Genomic DNA, 20,517 nt, shown 5'->3' with positions numbered 1-20,517 from the left:
CCGTCATGTGGAAAAGATTCAGTTGGCACACAGCACACATCACCCAAACCGCCCCCCTCCCCCCCTCCACACACACACACACACCTCCCACCCACCCCCAACCACCCACCTTACAACTCCTCACTTTCTCCCACTAAGTAACCGAAGCACCGGGGTGTTTCCTTCTTCTGCTCACCTGTGAAGGGAAGTGGCACGACTTTCCTCCTGTCTGGGCGTGTGAGAGAGTGGATATTTTTTGTGTGTTTGCAACTTTTTGCGGCCACGGTGCATGGACGCCGCTTTAAACAGCCGTGCACAGGCACGTATAAGGGTGTAGACGTGTGTGCTCTCCGCCGTCTCCCTCCCACAGACTGAGCGGTGCAGGCAGGTTCTCTTTGTCAGTTGAGTTGCACTCCTCGTGTCATGTAACATAAAGCTGGCGGTCAGTGAGAGCTCTCAGCTGTCAGTCAGCTTGGTGGTCCTGGCCTGTCGAGCTGCTCACCTGTGTTTATTGGACAAGACCTGCTCCACGCTACCCAGGGAGAACATCTTGTCTCCCTTCCTTTCCTTTTCCTCTTCCCATCTCCCATGCTTTCTCTTTCACTTTGTGTTTGTCTCTTTCTATCGTTCCCTTTGTCCGTCTTTCTTGCTACCTTTCTCCCCCCCCCCCCCGTCTCTCAACACAATATCACTTTTTATTTATCTTCTGTGTTTTATTATTTAATCCACCACCACCCTTTTACCTCCCGTTCCTTCTCCCCGCTGTCCCGTGCAGTTTATTTTCTTCTGCTTTTCTTCCCTGCTTCTCTTTTTCGACTCTTCTTTTGTTTCCCCCCTCTCCCTCTTTTCCCCCCCTGTCCGTTTTTATTTTGTATTATTGTGGGACCTCTTTGTCAGTCCTTCGGGTTAAAGCCGCGCTGTCTGTTTGGCGGCGGTGTTCATCTTTTTTCCGCACCTGGCTGAGCACACGCACGGGCTCGCGCGCACCGCTGCTAGAGGACTGATTGAAACTTGTGTCTCAAAGTTGCTAATGTTCACTGAAGCATTATATTGTAGATAAAGTAAATAAACTAGGTTACCATGGGAGAAATCTCTGAAATAGACTGCGGTGATCGAGCAGATGACACACAGCCATGCATGTGGCCTCGCAGAGGCTTTTTCTCTCTTTCACTTGCACACACATACATCAAGAATGGCCGAAAAGATGTCGGCGATGTTGAGGTGTGAGCGGAGCCGGGGTGGTGGAGATATTTTCTATGGCTCAGGAATTTCACAAGTTTAATGTTTTTTGAGGAGCTGTCTAGAAAAGTAACAGTTGGACTCGAGGATCTGCAGTCAAGTGGCTGCTCATATAGCCAACACATATGTGCGTTTATAGTACAAGTTATAGTACAAAGGATATACATTTTTTTGCTTGTTTAATTTCCCGGAGGTCAGTGGCTTAGCCAGAAATGGTCTTCTGCTTCTTTCATTCTCTTTAACTCTGAACTTTGTAATTCGACTTCTTTTCAGAAGTTTACTCTCAAACCCCCGTCACTCAGTCAGTCCAATTCAAATTATTTTTGTTGGAAGGACTTATTAGCTCGGCTAGTTAGCATATTGGTTAAATGCGACGTCTGACTCTTTGTGGCTCCGGGGTCTTAAACCAGAGTCCACTGAATGATCGCTCAGTTTAGAGTGCTAGTGAGGCAGTAAAGCCACACATCAAAAGAACCCTGCATTCATATTTCCACCTGGTGTTAAATAAATCTCTCTTGTATTCACTGTAGTTCCATTCTGTGCTGTAAAGTGGTATATGTGACATGGTAATACATTTGCATTGTGCCCTGTGATAAATACTCTACCAGGTCTTACTCACTCGGCTGCTTCCGAATGTGTCCGGACAGCCGCCTGTATTGTCAAAGGCACGAGGGTCATTCAAAACTCGGTCTCCCTCCCATCTGCCTTTTGTCAAACATTTCTGCGCGGGTGATAGTTTTTCTCATTTATTTAGTGAATAGTCGGCGGGTGAAGAAGAAAAAGAGTTTTACATTATGGAAATGATGGAATGGGTTATAATCTCCCGCATATTCATCACAGCAGACATTGGTCGCTTGTGATACCGTCCTCCATTTGGCTATTGTTCCCGTTCTCTTTCCGTGTACTGTTCCCCTCAATGGGCAAAGCAGGCTTTAATCCTGTCTCTCTTTGGAATGACAATGTTTACTAGCTATCATTCAATAAGAAGCCAGGAGCACGACACACATCCCTCTGTCAGGAAGCGCGGTGTGAATGTGCCAGAGCCAGCTACCGAAAGGTATTGTTAGCCCTGTGAGGATAAAGGCCAGTTCTACCAAGTGATTGGACATTTTCCTGCCACCTCTGAAACCTTCCAGAACTTTTTTAATTTGACTTCCTTGTCATCCCCGTACTTACTGTTTACATTACTCTTTAGAAAATAAGCCCGAGCGGCACAGAGAGTTTGCCTGTCCATACACCAACACACTTACATGGCAACGTTGGGTAATTATTGCCTGTAAGTAGGGATTAGAGTTGTGGATGTTGACAGTAAACTGGCTAACAGAGAATTTGTTTCGCACACCTTTGTGTGGATCAGACACATTCTTGCAAAAAAGGAAGGTGTCTTAGCATAATATACCCTTTTTTTTTTTTTTCCATTTTACATCACCCTTTTAATGTGTTTACAGTTCACCATTAAATATGATCTTATTTTTCTCACTCACTTATTTCTTTTTATGAGAAAACACACAAGCAAGCTAATGAGATTTCTAATAGTAGAAAAAAGTAACAGTTGGAAGCGAAGACGTTTGTCTTGTTTGTTGCTTTTTTCTCCAATTTTTTTTTTCCTCCATTTCCTTTACCCCCGCCACCCTGTTTTTCCTTTCAGTCTTGACAGCATTAGAGATTAGTGCCATAGCTGCTAACAATCATTAGTGTGTTTTCGCCATCGTGTCTTGCGCTGTGTCTACCAGCACCACCGACCCCCAGCCATACCTCCTGCGTGCGTTTCCCGCTTTTCGTGCCAAGCAAGAAATGAAAAACAATCGCTGCGACCTCCAGCGACCCCTTCTGACGCATAGTCAGTTAAATGGTTTGTAAGACGTTTAATTACCAAATGGTATAATCGTTATTCATCTCATCATTAGATGTATGATATTAAGTGAATTGCCTCCCCTGGGTCCCCGTGTTTCACAGATCAATAGATTTAGATGGAGCTTGAAGGGTGTGTGTGTGTGTGTGTGTGTGTGTGTGTGTGTGTGTGGAGGGAGGGGGGTGGGCAAGGTGGGCAGTTAAAACACTTCTGAGGCCCCCGATATGAACACGTGCATTGTTTCTGTGATGCACAGGGTGACATTCACTCATTTATTTTTGAAATTAGCTTTTATATGGATTTAATTATGCTGATTCCTATGTCACTTTTTTTTTTTTTTTTTATGGATTTACAGCTACTGGGTTTATTTTGATGGTGAAAGGACATGAAACAATGGACAAGGTTATGGCACCACCGACTTCCCATCAGCAGAGTGCTTGCGTTTGCACTTCGGGACACTTTGTTGGTATCAAGCATTGTTTGAAGGCATTGTGGAGATTGCTAATGCAGCGTGTACACCTCTGAGGCCCGGTAGCCTGCAGCTTGATATCGCCCGTATTCCCAATGTGAATATGGCTGAGTGGTGATCGGGGACTTGCTGCACCAGAAGCTGCTATTCACTGCAGCAAGCACTACTAGCCTGAGTTAATTGTCCATTATCTACTATTATCTAAGCTCTCCCTCTCTCTTCCCCCTTTTATTCTCTCTCACTCATGATTCCAGCCGTCGCCACCAGTTTCACTCACTCAATATGCTGTATCCACTGCTTCTTTTTTTCTACCTAGTCGAGCAACCTTATACCAGTGCTGGAGCCAGGTCCTGCCAACTGAGTTCAAATAGTAATAATGATTCCCTTTGTTCCTGAGCTACCTTGAACAGGATTGTGAACATGAAGTCAGCAAAGCACCATGTGTATTCCTTGTCTTATCCTCTCACTACTTGAGTGGGAGGTGCTCTTGTATTATTGTAATATTCTCATCCAAAGTACAGATATGAAGATTATTTGTTCTGAAAAAAACATGCAGATGTACAGAATACATTTGAATCACACTTTTTTTTACAAAGTCTGTTTAATAAGATTAGGTTAAAAGTGACGGGATATCTCTGACAAGGAAAAAAAAAAGCCCTTATTTTGGATAGATAAATCTTATTAATTGAAGTTTATCAAAGGAAGCCAGCTTCATCTGCTGCCTTCAGTTTGGTGACGTGATAGATCCGTCTGCTAAGGTGTTTGAGGAATCCTCAGAAATTTCACTTGATGGCACTGTTTTCCTTTTTGCTCCAGTCGAAGCAACAGGACATGTTTTATGTATGCTGGGCACAATGTGAAAAGCCTGGCTTTGCCACAGATATGTGCGCCTTCCTTTCTTTTCCTGTCCCTGGGCACCGAGAAACAAGCAGGAACTCTCACACACACAAAAATCATACTCTCTACTTTTCTTTTTTCTTTTTTTTTATCATAAAATGGTTGAAATACAAGCACAGATTAGCACAACTCCTGTTCATTAACTTTTGTGTATTTTTGGACTATTGTTATTGTTTATCTTAATGCTTCTTTTCCTAAAAGAAAAAGTTGTAAATAAAATGCTTTAAATAGAAGAAATTTTGGTCGCGATTCAGCTGTTCAAGTGAATGAAAATGTATTGATATTGTTGGATCTTTACCTGCAATTAGCTAGAAAATAGACCCACACATGCATTTACTAATAGACACACTTTTTAAAGTCCTTTCATTTTTGGTAGTACTCTGCCTTGAAATAAATAGAAAATATTAAAGCATAAAATTCAGTTGAAAGGGACAAATGGCCATCGCTTGTCCCATTAGTCTTCCTCTTGTCTAACTGGGAGGGGGGATTAAACTGAGTTTAAATAGGGGTTGGATGGATGGATTTTGGCTGCGCAGGGTGGAGGGGGTCAAGATCATATTAAGTGCTCACAAAGCAAATGGTTCAGCTTTAGGAAGTGTTGGTCTGGTGGTCGTGCCTCATGAGCAGCCTGTGAAGAAGCAATATATCACAGTAAAAAAATAACTGAAGCTTGTATTTCAGCATTGTGCGCATCATAAATAAAGGTGTGCCATGTATAATTGAGACTCGTGCATGGGGAACTCGGCTGGAGATGAGAAATGGAAATCTGTGTACTGGTAAATAGATAATCACACAAAAGTAATTGAGGTTTTCAAACCCCAATCTAGTCTGCCAGCATGAGCTCGTTTGCATGTTAATCACGTCAGTGATTTTCCTTCATCACAGGGAAGTCCGTACGCACTTCCATAACCAGCTTTTAATTGCATTTAAAATGTCACAGAGGTGGAACACATGTAATTTAGCCAGAACTGTGTCCAAATTAATGGGTACTACTGAGACGCTCCATTGGACAGGGTTGGAAATGAGAGAGGCTGTCCATTGTTTGGGTCTTTATTAGAGATGCCTCCGTCTTCCCATCGCTCCACGATAACATCTCTACAGCACCTTTTGAAGTATATATCAAGACTTCAAAATGAAATCTGACAGGCATTTTGTGAACGACTTAACTCTACAATAGATGCCAACTTCTTGCAAAATAGCCCAAATGGATGGACATTAAAAAGAAACATCAAAGGAAGAGACCACAAAGTCAAAGTGTTGGTTTTTAAATGGCGAAAGAAAGGGAAGAATAGTTTATTTTCTTTCATCACCAGGTGTTCTTTGGCGTATAAATTACCAAGATGATGTTTCCATAACACAGCTTAGGGCACTCTAGAGAGGGGAAACCTGCAAAACAGACCTATTTAATTTTTCATGGAGGTGGACCATCAGGAGCAATAAGCCAATATTCCTCTTCCCCTTTTCCAGATGCCTCCTGCACCACTGTATCGTACCAAAACCCAAGCTCCTCTTCCTTTTTTTTTTTTTCCTTTTTTTTCATAAAAGAAAAAGTTCTGCTGAGACCTACATGAAAGGAAGGAACTGTTGAAATGTTAATTTTACCATCTGCTGTCGAGGCCTGCTACCTTTTTGTGTGTGTGTGTGTGTGTGTATGGGTATGTTTTCTTTTTTTCCCTGCCCTCTTTAATTCCCAGTAGTTCTGTTCTGTTTCATGAATGTGCTGCTATTTTGACCGTTTGAAGTCATGGGGTCTCTGCGAGCGCGGCTTTTACTGGCTGGAAAATACAATGCCACATGGTGGATGGTGGAGACTGTCCCATTAGTTTCCTGTTTAGAGCGCGGTCCCTCCTGGTAACCGTGTTTCTTATACCAGTCCCAAGGTTCCAGTTACGTTCCCATGCCCACCTCCGGACACAGCCTGTCAGTCTCTCTCGCTGACTGGGGCTTGCCCTCGCTCCCTCTGCTTCCTGAGCGAGCACGTCTTCGGGGACCTATTTAGTGTGTTTATCTTAATGCTGAGGATTTTAATCACTCGTTTACAAGACCCGTAGCACCTTTATCTAATAAAAGTTTTTTTCTCCCCACCTCTCGGCACACGTTATTGCTCGTTTTCCTGTAAGCTCGACAAACCCCCGCAAATCCGAGCTAGAAATAAAATTCTCAACATCTGTATTTCCCCATCTTTATTTGTCCTGCCTTCTCATCTCAAAAGTTGACACTTTTAAAAGCAAAGGTATAGTGCCAAGTTTGCTGTGAAGCCTTTGCCAAATGGATAGGTTCCATTGTGAGATTTGATAGTTGGCAATTAGGGTGAGACATCCTGTGTGCGGAGTTGCTTAGCATTTTCCTTGGCTGGGACCAGATTGTTTAGTCTGCTCTCATTGTGAGCTGTTTCTGAGCTGCAGTTGACGGTTGTTTGCAGAGCGCTGGGGGAAAATGTGAGAGGGGCCAGTGCCTTTCTCTATTTATTTATTTTCCCCGTCCTTGGAGCTGGAATCTGATTTGTGTTCATGTTTCTCTATTCTCTCTGAGCGGTTTTTAAGTGTGGCTGCTGAAATCTAGACTCTGTATGACCTCACTGCGCGGCCTGTGTTTCATTAATGACCAGCCCTGTGGTTTGGGGAGAGGAATATTTTTCATATGACACCGCCTTGCATTAGCGCGGAGCGGCAGCTGCACAACCACAAAACCATCCAATTTTGTGGCTTTGAAAGGTGTGAAAAGTTCAGCTCCCTATAGCAAGCCTTGCATTTATAATTATACTCGGTGTATGCAAGACTGCGTGTATATGTGTCAAGGAACGGAACTACTGAAGACTTGTAAAAGCAACCAAAAAAAAGTCACCTGCTAATGAAACATTTGTCTTTCATTCTCCTTGGAAACTTGTAAAGTAAATAGTGGAGATATATTTCAGAGTGAGACGTTTACACACTTTCAGATTTGACGAGCACCGCCTTCGAGAAGCCACCTAAAATAACAAGTAAAAATTCAAAGTGGAGTAGGTAGCATTTTGACAGCTTGATTCATCTGTAATAAATATTTCATTTTCACAAGGTTTAATACTGTTTGGACCCTTACAGTCCCTAATACAAGCAAGTCTTTTTAAATCTTTTTTTTTTTTTTTCTTTCCCAGTGCCACATCTGGCATAAGAGGTATTTCTTTGCAGATTGATTGATTTCACAGGCACTTTTAGAAGAGACTCGTGCAAGCCACACAGCAATTGACTAAGAAGCATGCAACAATTCAGACGCACGTAGCAAAGCTCTGCACCCCTCAGCCCCCAGAAAAGCTCAGACACTAGACTACTGTAACTCTGTTTGGTACCTTGCAGGATATTGAATATCCAAAAGGAAACCTCAGATTTGTCCCGTCCCAAAACAAAAGAGCCCTTGTGCTGCTGCCGTCCTCCTCCCTTTCCCTCGCACTTAAAAAAAACCCTGCTGTCATCGTATAACACAACAAATACAACTTGTTTGAATGATAGCATGTGTGTATTTCCGGATAATTCCCGGCCATTCATTTTGATGCGCTCAAAATGAAGGCAGGAGGTGGAACGGGGAGAGATTGAGGTTAGTCACCGAGGCTCAGGGAGAGTGAACAAAGGAGAAGATTACCTAATAGTCCTGCTATGTATTTGAAGTGGAGCCTGCTGTTTGTTTGGGGAGGTTCGGGGATGGATGTGCGGGGAGATGTCTCGCAGGCAGCTTGATGAGTACTTTTAAGCTGTCAGAAACCTCCCCTTTGCCATTCGTCTTCTTGAATAGATGGCAACAGGCGTCGACAGGGGCAAAAAAAAGACAACACAGAGAGAAAGTTATTGTTTCCCAAGTTTGCGGACTGTTACACATGTTGCCTCCAAGTATAATTGCATGTAAATGAAGAGTCACCAATGATGATCGCTTGACAAGTGTTGTAAGCCACTGATGCATGCTCCGCTCACTGTTTTTGGGGGCCTCGTGTCGTGAGATCTGTAATGAGCTCCTCTCCGCTTGCATATGTTTGTAAACTACAGTCTTGAAGGTTTTCACTGAGAATAAAGGTTCTATATTATGTTCCTGTCAGAAATTAATTCATAGTCACAGCACAAACATCAACCTGGTGTAAACCACTTAATTACATGCCAAGATTGCACAAAACAAACTGAAACGGGGATACTTGTGAGCATCTGGAAATAATTTGATTGAATTTGTGGTATAATTTTTCTTAGATTAACCTCATTTTAAAAGAACACATTAAAATGTAGTGTTGGAAAGGGGCACAGATTTCCAGATAAACATTCCACACAACATAGCGTGAATATCTCACAAGATTAATTGATTTTTATGAACAATACACTTTTCTTATTTACATTTATATAACCTTTTTTGGGAGGGAACAGTATAACTCAAACCACTCTATTGATAACTTCTAAAAATGGTTTCTGAATTTCTTCTTTTTTTTCTTCTTTTTTTTTATTCCACAAATTGCAGTCTTCCGTTCTCCTGTGATTTTGATCAAACAGTTACCACCTTTGATTCTTTGAAATCCCTGCCAGCCGTTTCTGTTTTGATAAATTGTACATCTCTTCCTATTTTCAAAGTCATCAGCGATTGCTTTTTTGCCACTCAGAGCACTGAACATGGACAGCTTTTAAAGGTAGTGAGTAGGTCTGATAAGTGGCTCAATCCTTGTACTAAAGCATTTTTACTGAAGGTTTAATAGCTACTGTATAATGAATTATAATGTATTCTCTCCAATTGCAAATTTCCTCTAATATAGCCCTTCTGCCGTAGTGAAAAAGTCCATCTGAATATTATTGTGACCAGCTTTTTAAGAATACAAATCAATTGCATGATTTTAAGTAGTTAGACTCATACTTTTCTTGTAAATTCACCCCAAGGCAAACTGGAATGGTGCTTATATAAGTGGAAGAGCAAACCAATTTCAAAGTAGTGCCATGTTCCATCCCAAAGATGATTTACTATGTTTGTGGTCCTTCATGGTCAGTTCTAAGTCAACTGTATGTGTTAGTATAAAATACGACTGTTCAGGCGAACATTTCAGCCTAGTTTGAACTCATTGAAAAGCAATAGGCTTATGAATCATCTTGCTGTTCCAATTTAATGGAACATACCTTTCAATGACAGCGTGTAGCAGCACATCATCAAAGTGAAACTTCCAAAGTTCCGCTTAACTTGTTGCTGAAATAGTTTCTCGTTTTCAAGAAAATTGCAGTGTGCCAAGTCTCAAGAAGTGTATCAGGGAATCTTCCCTGAAGGAAAAATTGCCACTTGCATACTTGTCTTTGACCAAAGTGAAGCCTTCACCCACTCCAGGGGAACATGTGCTGTTTAGGAAGATATAAAGGAGTAATTTTATTACTCGGTACATCTCCCCTCAGAAGCCATTTCATTTCTCCTTTCAGCCTCCACAGAAGCCTTTATTTGATCTCATATTCTGGAGTATGACTGCCTCAAACCAGTCGGACTCCGTTTATTTTCATTTGGAAAACACATTTTAGTGTTGAAGGGATGGTGAAGGATTTAAGTGAAGAGCAGGGGGTTCTGGTGTGGAAGGGACTGAGACAAGTTTCTCTATCACCTGTTAATGTCCTCCTGCAGGGATTGTTGGGAGCCAAACTTTATATTTTGCTCTCTCAATTTGATCGGCGGCACGGAATCAAGAGAAAAAAAAAAAAATCTTTAAGGCGTAACCACTTCGAGTCCTGTCCTGCTCACAAATGCTCCCCTGCAAATAGCTGCTAAGTTGCATCCATACAGTGAAATTGATACAGCTGGATACCCTTTACGCAATGCTTTGAAACTGCAGATCATTGAAAAAGTGTGCCATTTATTAGGCAGCCCACTTAGGCAGCCCAGATGGAGCTGGTCACTTGAGAGGGAGACTTCCTCATAAACTCTGAGCCTTTACAGCGGCCACAACACCCAACTATGGAGTCCAAATTAACCCCACAGCCTTCCTTCCACAACACACACTCGGCTATTTACCAAACCCTGAACCAGTGCAGCTGTCTGGAGAAGCCTGCACCTTATACAAAGTCACACATTCCCCCCCCCCAAAAAAAAAAATCTCTCTGCCTCTCTCTCTCATTTATCAGTGGTTCTGTATGTCTCTCTGCCTGCGCCTGCAGCACCTATATCCTCTCCAGCCTGTGTCTGGTGACAGCACAATGAAAACATTTTTGTGAAAAGTGTCGTTTCAGTGCTCAGGAAGTCCCACTCACCTAAATAGTTCCTTCCCTATGTGTTGTCTGTCTCGTCTTTTTTTTTCTTTTTTTTTTTCTTATGCGTGGGCGGGTGTGGTGGTGGTTGGGGGGTGGGAGGGGGGTGGTATCGCAGCCTCCACTGGGCTCAGTTCCACACATTGAATTACCTCCAGATGTAATTCCTATCCCCCTCCCTTCATCCTCAAATTAGTGGCTAGTAAGAATTAGGTTTGAATTAGCCGCGGTGTGGCGAATATGAGAGTTTGAATTTTCCATATAATGAGTTTATTATTCTTTGCTAGAATGCCATTTTCCTGAATTAATTTGATCAGAGCTTTTTTTTTTTTTTTTTTTTTTTTTTTTAGGTGTAATTGGTATCTCGCTGAATGGTGTTTTAGTCATGAATAAATAGCCACTGTGTCAGAAGGCCGAGGAAACCAGAGGACTGTGAAGTCCACTTCCCAGCAACAAGAACCGAAAAGCTCCGCGTCTCGGTAGCTGCCGGAGATTATTCCCAAACTTTCCCTATAACCTGACTCATGGCCAGTGTTTAATTTTTCATCCGGCATGAAAGTACATTTCATTGCTACATGCACGTGCATTGACAGGATTCTTTGGATGTTAGATAGCGCTTGTTGCATAGGATATACAGGTGTTGTGCTCTTTTGACTGCCAATGGAGCTTGTCTCGCTGCCATTCAACTGTGTAGCCGAGGTTCTGGGAATGATAATCTCTTTGGCAGAGCTTGAGCTGTGGGATCCTCAGACACCACAGATCACTGTCATAAATGGGTTTCAGATCCGTCCCCGAACAGGAATTCTGAATGCATGAAACGATGATTGAATCACTCAATTTTATTTTAGCTGCTCCTTGATCTTGCTGTCATCTCAGTGGCCAGTAACATAAAAAAAAAAAAAAAAAAAAATACACAACAGCTCCGTAGCATGCACTTTGCTCTAAGTAGCAATCTAATTAAACTGCAGCTGTCGTTACTATATGATAATATCTACTACTGTGAAAAAAGGGAAGTTGTCTGCCTTGCTCTGCTCTTTTATCTAATTCCAATCTTCTGTATAACAGGTAAACTGCTGTGAGCTGCACTTGCTTGTTTAAATGTATCCATCTCAGCTGAGCCTTTGATTTCAGCAACTCGTTTAATTCAAATACGCTTTTGAAGAAAAGCTATTTTATGGGGGTGGGGGGACATTGGAGGCAGCTGTGGTGGTGGGGAAAATAAGAAGAGGCACAGGAGGGCCAATTTAACCTGGAGTGTCTGTCGCTAGTCTACCAGCTCCTTCGTTTCAAGAGGCCCGGTCAGCTTGAACTGTCTGACTTCTGTCATTTCGATCTCTTTTTATTTTTCTGCTGTAATGTATACTTTAATTCCCGCCCGCCTGCCGTCTGTGTGGAGCAGCGGCAGAAGCAGCTGGAGGGGAGGTGCAGGTATCATTAAGCCTTGGAGAGGCACCAGCGGAACGCTGCTGAGTGCTATACGTGGCTCCTCGCAGCGCCTGTTGATATTTCTGGGCCCAATGAATGCACAGCCTAGTTTATTTTCAATAGGAACCCGAGGCCGAGCTTGGCTGGAGTGTCCCCCCCAGCTGCTTACTCGGGCTGTTGATATTGAGTCAAGCAAACACTCTCTCAGGGATGTCCTGTTGGGCACTCAGCCAAAGTCGCAAATGGAAGTCACATGTGGAGAGTCCCAGAGGAAGGCAATGAGGCCTCAATTCACACCCATCACCAAAAACAATCAGTTGTACAAGTTACCAAGCCTTTCATTACTCACTGATTTAGAAATTGTACATTTCCTAAAATTACTAAAAATGTTTAAAAAAAAAGAAAAAGAAAATGCAACATATTTATTATTGTGATTGCAGTAATCAGGCTCCCCTCTACTTTTATTGACTGCTCTTATTTTTTTTTTGCAGTGAAATACATATGCAAATATATTTGGACACTGTCATTATCATCCACTTAATAGGCATTTCATTAGGGATTTTCTGAATGCACGGTGCAAGGCAAGTTGCCATGGATACCCCGGTGCTTAAGTACAGTATATTAAAATGGTGCTGCCTTCCAACCACTTATATAATCACCGGTCCGTAATGGTCTCTGCTCTGTGGCCATAAGCAACGTATCGTGTGATCAACCTCGCCCTGAACTATAAAGAGCCCTTCCCTGTCTTTACGCCTTATTTGACTTATTTCTTTATTTTTTTTTGGGCAGGACTTATTGGATCAGGATTGTGCTTGTGCTTTTTGGAAACATTGTTTATCACTGTTGTTAGGGGCAGTTGTGATGTCACTTCATTTTGTCTGGTTCTTAAATATGAGAATTGAGGAGGGAATTCAAATGAAAAGTGAACATCAGTGATGGTCTTGGCACTTGGGATCAATAAATACAATCCCTGTAGTCCCTGGAAGTCTTTTCCTCTGTGCACGTTTCTCTTTGTCTTAAGTGCTAATTCCACTCATGAATATTTAAAAGATTGTGTTTTTTTTTTTTAAACATATTAAGTGTTTTTCTGTTTTTAAATGATATTCCAAAGAGGTTATAGGTTGTAAAAGGGTTAATAAAGAGTGAGTCACATGGCTAAGGACTTAGATGCTCCTGACTGACAAACCTCATGGCAGTGCTTGTACTTTGTGGTGGTGTGGCAGTGCTGGGGTGATGGTGGCAGAAAAGATGGGAACTGCAGCGCTTGACTTTGTCTAATTCGCCAGAGGCAATGCACTTCATGGTAGCTTTAATTGAAAATGAATAGTTAGTGGTAGTGCGAGTGTAAACGGTGGAAATTGTAGGGGTGCAGGGAGATGGGAAGCAACATCCGTTGCTATCGTTGTCACGCCGCTGCGTTGCATCTCAGATCCACTGCTCCCCCGCTGCTGCTGCTGCTGCTGCTGCCAAGGTTGGTAACCAGCTGCTGCCACCGACGCCCCCTCCCCACTGTACCCACGACACATGTCTGTCTCTCTCCCCCCATTTTCTCTCACTGTTCTGCTGCCACAACATCAAGACGCTGGTGGGCCTGTTTGTCTCCGTTGACCTTGGCAGCGGAAAGCAGAGGAAGAAGAGACATGGGGAATAAATACCTGAAGGGAAAAGGCACACAATTGTCACAGATGTGTAGAAACAGGCATAGCATTCCCCGTAGTGAAGCAAATGTGTCTAAGACCAGGGGCCTCTTGTTTGTCTTTTCCAGTGAGGCACTCTGAGTAGTTTATTAAAGGGGTTGAAGGAGCTTTCTAGCCTCAAGCCCTGAGTGCTGAAAGAGAAATGGGAGAAATTACTGGCATAATGTGGATGCTTAGAGCAATTAACAGCAGTTGTTTAATGTTAGCCCCTTTTGACTCTCTCCGTCGCCGTCATTTTTTTCCCCCCCCTTTCCTCCCTCGCTTGCTTTTGCACCCTTATCATCTCCCTCTCTCTTCCTCTCGCTGGTTTTAACTCCCACTGTCTCTCTCACCCCTGTTGTTTAGTGTTTACCCGCCTTGCCTCAGAGCTCAGACAGTTGACACTAATGAAAATGCTACATCTTTTGGTCTGTGTTGGTCTCTTAATAATGATATCATACGGCTGAAATATGCTCCAGCGGAGCCGGGGAGATAATGTGCTATTCAGAGCCTGTTAAATCATACCAGCGCACTGCTCAGAGCTGTGAGTTCAAGTGGTCTTTACCCCGCGTTAGGGGCTACATCTTTTCCAAAATAAATCTGTCACAGTTACCCTGGGTGCCTCTCTTTAAAACACGGAAGTTCGTGCACTCCCTTTAACCTCATGCTGTGGCTTCCTTGTGTGCCTGCACACGTCTGTTGGTGTATAATTGTGAATTCGATTTTTTTTTTTTTTTTGGAGTTGCATCTCTGACAGATTTTGACCCGTGTTTGTATTTGATTCTTTGTCTATGGCATTAGACAAATAAACAAATAAATAAATGTCCCCTCTTGTATTAAATCTCTCCGGCCCATGTGGCACAGCAAGCTGGTGGCAGATGGACTAGCTTTCTGCATCTGCCGTGTGCAGACTGGGGGCTTTGTACTCCTCTCTCCTGGGGAAGACCGAGCCTTTCTTCTTGCCAGTAGATTCCTGTCTGTTGGAGCGACTAAGAAAAACATCTGTGGCATGCAAGGCAGAGGGAGAGGGAGACGGAGAGACAGAGAGAGAGAGAGAGAGAGAGAGGGAGAAATGGGAATAAAAAAAAGAAATAAAAAAAAAATTGACAAAAGGATTGGCAAACACCATTAGCCCTAAATATTCCATCTCGATGCCTGTTGTGCATTGTTTACAGTAGGGGAAACATGTCAATACTTCACACGCCTGATTCCAGCCAGGCTTAATTCAGCTTTCCTCAGCTTCTCTAGCAGACGGTAGGGATTGTCCGTTTTTTGCAGTTCTAGTTAGATATACTGACCTAATTCGTTAGTAGAGATTTCAGATATCTGAATGCTTAAATTTGATCAGGTGGTAAACCAAGATTTTCAATACTGTGGCTGTGAAATGTTTGTCAGCTTGGATGTTTCACTGTTTTGTTTTTTTTTTGCTGTTTTTTTTTTTTTTAATTTTTTAATTTAATATCTTCCCTTCCCATAGACTTCCCCTTAATTGTGTTGAGAATACGTTTTTAGTTTGGCCAGGCGTATTGTTTCATGCTCATAAAAGTATTAAAAGAGTAGACTGTGGTGATAAGGTAGTGGCAAAAGAGTCTTGAAAAGCATCATCGGAGCATTTTGTCTAAGAAAAAGTGAGCGAGCGGTCGGCATCTGGTGGTCTCCCCAGTTTTGAACCTTTGTGGTCTCCCTCCCCTCTCGGATTCCTCTGGAAACACCCCCCCCCCCCCCCCCCCACCACACACACACACACACACACACACACACACACACACACACACACACACACACACATATACATATATCCCCTCCCTATTTCTTTGCCAACTCTCACCACCCTCCCTCCGCCCCCTCCTCCCCACCGCTCCCCACGACCAGCCCCCCTACCCCGCCGATCAAGCCACTGGTTTTTGTGTACTATTGGTCCTCAGGCGTCAAAACAATCCAGCGGGGCTGCCTGACTTGTTTTAATTAGGCAGCACTGAAACGGCAACTGTCTCTCAGACGTGACCAGGCAGAGGTGCTCTCCCCTCGCACTACTGTAAATACCGCTGTAAATACTTCTCTGGTGATGTCTTTGACAGTAAGCGTCAGCTAGTTACTTTTCCCCTTCTTTTTTTTTTTCCACTTTTCATCCGCCGTTTCTTTTTTTTTTTTTCTGCTCGTGGCATTTTCCCTTTTCTTCATTTTCGATACACAGTCATGCTTTCAGTTTTTTGAGAATACTTCTTCAAATGCTTCTTACTGGGGAGAGTGGATTTCTCACTCATTGTTTAAAAGGTAGGTCGTTTTATCTGTCTTCTGCAGTCATGGACTATTTATGACCTTGTGTAGATTTGTACTTTGGGTAACGTAGCAGTGCTTTGTGATAGCGTGGGACTTGGTAATGCATGGATGTGATATGGCTAATTGTTTTTAAGTGCCCTATACACTCTCTGGCAGAGCACGGCATGGAGGCTACCGACTGCCGCTCAGCCCTTCACTAATCCCATTCTGACTCTTTACATCTACACACACACACACACACACACACACAGACACACACACACACTTTGACATGCACACAATTAGAGCTGAAAAGAAAAGCACTGAACTGCACTAGTATAAAGCCAGACACACATACCTTTGCAGCGAATGCACCTCTCTTAGCAGCGTCCTTTAGCCCTGCTTCTGTCTCCGTTTCCCCTCTCGTCTCCGACTACATGGAGCAAAGCAGAGAGACAGTCCGGCAGGTCGCGTGTGTTAGAGTGTGAGTGTGTGTGTGTGTGTGTGTGTGTGTGTGTGTGTGGGTGGGTGCGCGTACACTTGCAGAGAGAGAGAGGGGGAAAGAGAGAAACGGAGAGAGAGCGTTCAGAGAAGCGGATATGTGATTAGAGCGAGAGCGATGCGAGCTCCGTGGTGAGCATGCAGGCGAGGTGCGAGGGGAGAGCCGGCGAGCATCCTGCGACGAGTCACAGCAGTCCCCGTGTGAAGATCCTCTCACACACTCTCACACACACACTCTCTTCAGTCTCACACAGGACCCACCCACACGCAAAGACAGTAACTGCACACACACTCTTACACTCTTGCACCCAAAATCACAGCAAAACAAATGTTCCTCAATACTTACTTGAGATAAGTAAATAAAATCAGGTTTCGAAGGTTCTTTTTCTGAATTTAAAGACGGCAAAATAGACATCTAACTAATAAATTCAGGCTCTCTCATTTACAATAAAATTGGGGAATGGAATGATAAGTAGTATTTTCCAGTAATTGTGAAATTCAATCAAGGGCAGGCATACGAAATGATGGTCTAATTATATCCAGCGTGGAGAGAGAAAGAAGCCACTGTCGCTCTGTCATAAATTTCCATTTTGTACACTACCCCCCCCCCTCTTCCACACACTCATGCACACGCATATGCACTCACACACACACACACACACACACACACACACACACACACACACACGCACTCCCCTCCGCTGTCCCTCTCCCATTCTTTTCCTTCCTCTCCCCCCAACTCAAGCCTCCTCTTTCAGGCCTACATGTCCGACCTGCACAGGGGGCCCCGGTCGGTAATTGCCCCGGTGACAACTGGAAATGATAGAATAATTGTCAGGAGAGGCGTCTGGGCTTTCTTTTTTTTTAATGGGGCAAGGGTGATTTAAGTATGCATGAATGGCACAGTGGTGGCAAGAGAGGGAGAGGAGAGGAGCGAGAGAGGGAGCAGGGGGGAACCGGGGCGGGGGCTGGGTGGCGATGGGGTGGTGTGGATGGGGGTGGTGGGGCGGGTGGAGGAGGGGGGGGGGGGGGGCTGGCTTGTTTATGATGCCATCCCCCATAAACACGGCTGAAGTGATGACACAGATAGTGTTGCCTCTTCACACGGTGACACCAGTCGACTTGTGACCGTTGCTGCTAGACACCCTCGGCGGTGGCAGAGGCGAGTTCTCTGTTCTCCGGTCAAGCTCTCTGGCACTCCTCACCTTCAGGTAAAAAAAAAAAAAAAAAAAAAGAAAAGAAAAAAGTCAGGCAGACTCTGTCCGTCCATCCATCCATTCATCCACCCATCAATCCTCTGTCATCCATAGTCCACTCCTGGCTCTTGGCTGTGTTTAATGCTTGTGTTTTATTGCCGGGCTGTGTCTCCTGCCTTCCCCGTTGGTCGTCCCACTGTGTAACCGTTCAGCCTTGGTCTGCGGGCTCTGTTAATCTGCTGCTTAATTAGTGCTGATGAATGGCTGTGTGTGCGACTGTGTGTGTATGTGTGTGTGTGTGTGTGTGCGTGCGTGCGTGCGTACAAGTGAGTGTCTGCACTGACGTCCTTTATGTTCGTGCGCGAGTGTGTGTGTGTGTGTGTGTGTGTGTGTGTGTGTGTGTGTGTGTGTGTGTGCGCGCGCGTGCGTGCGTGCGTGCGTGTGTGCGTGAACTTACTGTGGTAATTTCTGCTTGTATTATCCGGCCAGTGTATGTTTTTTTCAGATGTTGCTACTTGCTTGCTGAGCTAATCATTGATCATTCAAATCAAGAGGACAGAGATGCACCACTACGATTTAACTGAATAAAAGGGCACAGCCACTGTATAACCTTTCATAAGCTAATAACACTCAAATATTAATCAGCTGCAGATATGTGTTTTTAAGAGGGTAAAGCTTTTATTTGAAGTTTGACTTATTTGCTTTTCTAACATCTCTGTGGGGGAAAAAAAAAAAAAAAATTCCCAAACTTGTTTTGGAGCAGATGTTTAGTTTGAAGAGGAGAGAGGTCACAAGACTTATAATTGGTGAAGCACTAATTTTCTTTATCAAAGGCGAGTGGGATCATTTGTTTACTTAAATATTGATGAGGGTGAGCAAGGCATGGTATTGGGCTATTGTGGGCATATTATTAACATTTCATAGGGCTTTGTGCAGGAATGTGAGAGGGACTCCTCTTCATAATTTAATACCCTAATGCATAATGAGCTATGTGATTAGTTCACATGGAGAATTGGCCAAACTCCATTTTGAAGGCAGATAATTTACATTGTTCTCCAGAGTCTGGCATATAATAGGTTCTTTAGCGCAATAAAATTAAATGCTACACATTTTATATTTCAGCTTACAAATCCCCCAGGCAGTATTCAGCTTTAAGTCTTCTTTTTCTGTTTTCTTTTTTCTCTTTCCACATCTGTCTCATTTTGTTTATATATGAAAAAAAAAGAAGAAAGAGCAGGGGACAGTGGGGAATGAATTTTAAAATTGTTTAACTAAAACACATGTTTACCTACATGTTTTATTTAGAATGCACACTGGCCAATTAACACTGTTCATTAGCCTGAGCCGCGTTATTTGTTTTGAAAGTTTAACCAATCACTTTGTTATGCTAATTGTGATGTAATTTAATTTGAGTTCCCGTAATGATGATGCCGCTATTATCCACATAAATGATGCAGTTAAGCATGCACGCCCTCATTTGCATGTGCTTGAAGGGAGAGAGGCTGAAAGGAGCCGTCTCCCGTATCACTCTGCTTTAATTTTCCACCTCTGTTCACTCCTGCCCTATGGGTCTTCCTGGCCTGTCGCTGGCTATTGATGATCAGCACTTTTATCTGAATTTTTTTTTTTTCTTTCTTTTTTTTTTTTAATTGCAAAGTGGCCTTTATTTGCCTGCTAACACATTCTTAGAACTACAATCTCGGGGAATTAAATAATGGAAATACGAGACGATTAAAAAATGCAAATGATAATTTCCTAGTCAATATATCAGACATTAAGCGAACAATTGATTTGTGTGTCCCCTCCACACGCACACACGCACACACACACACACACACACACACACACACACACACACCTGCACACAGATGCCGACTCCCCTTACTTTTCATTCTCACTGGCTCTGTTTTGGATGTTGGGGGGCGTGGGAGGTGTGTGAGGGGCTGCGTCTTGAATTTAACATTTCCATATCAAAGTGGTGCTTTGTCGGTGCTCTGGCTTAATTTCTTATCCTTTGACTCCATCATTATCTTTGGTTTGGACACTTGGCTGTTTTTTTTTTTTTTTTTTTTTTAAGTGTAGAGGTGCTTTCAAGCAGTCAGCCAGTACACACTGTCAGCTAGTCTCTTTTTGTAAAATCAAATGTTTTTAATCCGGAGAGGAGCAGGAGAGATTCTTTCTTTCCGTGGGTTTTTTAAAATCCCCAACCTTGTATGGAGAAAGTGTGACTTTCAAAGTTAAAAACTGCTCATTATCTATTTTGTCGTGGGTTAGACTTCGGTTATTTTCCTGTAGAAAGATTATTATTTTTTTCTCCGACCAATACCCCCCCACCCCCCTTTCCTTTTTATGCTTCTAATTGGTTACATAAATCTTGTCTGGTATGAATGAGGAATGTTGCGGTGTTGTCAACTGCAATCTTCGCCCTTATTTACCAATTCATTAAGATCTATCGATGCAGGACTGCTGAGAGGGAATGACAACATAAATCAGAGCTTGAGACATAATGGCCCTAATCAACCAGAAATAACTGGAAACGTCACAATGAGCTATGTCTCTGTAGCTGTCGGCCGCGGCTGGCTCCCTGCGCCTGTCCGCTGGATCTGCCACGCTGCAGAGGACCGGAGAGTCAGACCGTCCAACTGTCATTAGCTCCTCTGATTTTTTTTTTTTCCTTTTTTCTTTTTCTCCTCTCTTCTCTCCTCAATAAGACCACCAGAGCAGCGCAAAGAAATGTGTCCATTTTACTTCTTTTTGTTATCCGACTCTTGCTCCACGTCAAAGCGGCTCAGTCCCGATCACT

General features: G+C 43.3%; 1 protein-coding gene across 7 annotated transcripts in view; it reads left to right on the top strand.

Annotated features, from left to right (window-relative positions):
* The window catches only part of foxp2 (forkhead box P2), a 102,249-nt gene that overhangs the window by 15,221 nt on the left and 66,511 nt on the right, over positions 1-20,517 (top strand). Inside the window, exon 1 of one of the 7 annotated variants that reach the window (XM_069156847.1) lies at positions 15,673-16,032. The exons of 4 other annotated variants lie outside the window; for them this stretch is intronic. The gene's annotated coding sequence lies outside the window, so the exon portion shown is untranslated. Of the gene's footprint in view, positions 1-15,672; positions 16,033-17,694; positions 17,730-20,517 lie in introns of those variants that run through there. 2 more of the 7 variants (XM_069156842.1, XM_069156843.1) reach the window with 2 other exon arrangements.

The sequence above is a fragment of the Embiotoca jacksoni genome, unplaced genomic scaffold (assembly GCF_022577435.1).
Source record: "Embiotoca jacksoni isolate LCO1_2020_lvr unplaced genomic scaffold, fEmbJac1.0.p SCAF_21, whole genome shotgun sequence".
In the NCBI taxonomy this organism is placed as follows: Eukaryota; Metazoa; Chordata; class Actinopteri; family Embiotocidae; genus Embiotoca; species Embiotoca jacksoni.
Note: the sequence above shows the minus strand (reverse complement) of the source record. Positions and strands in the feature narration are given on the sequence as shown.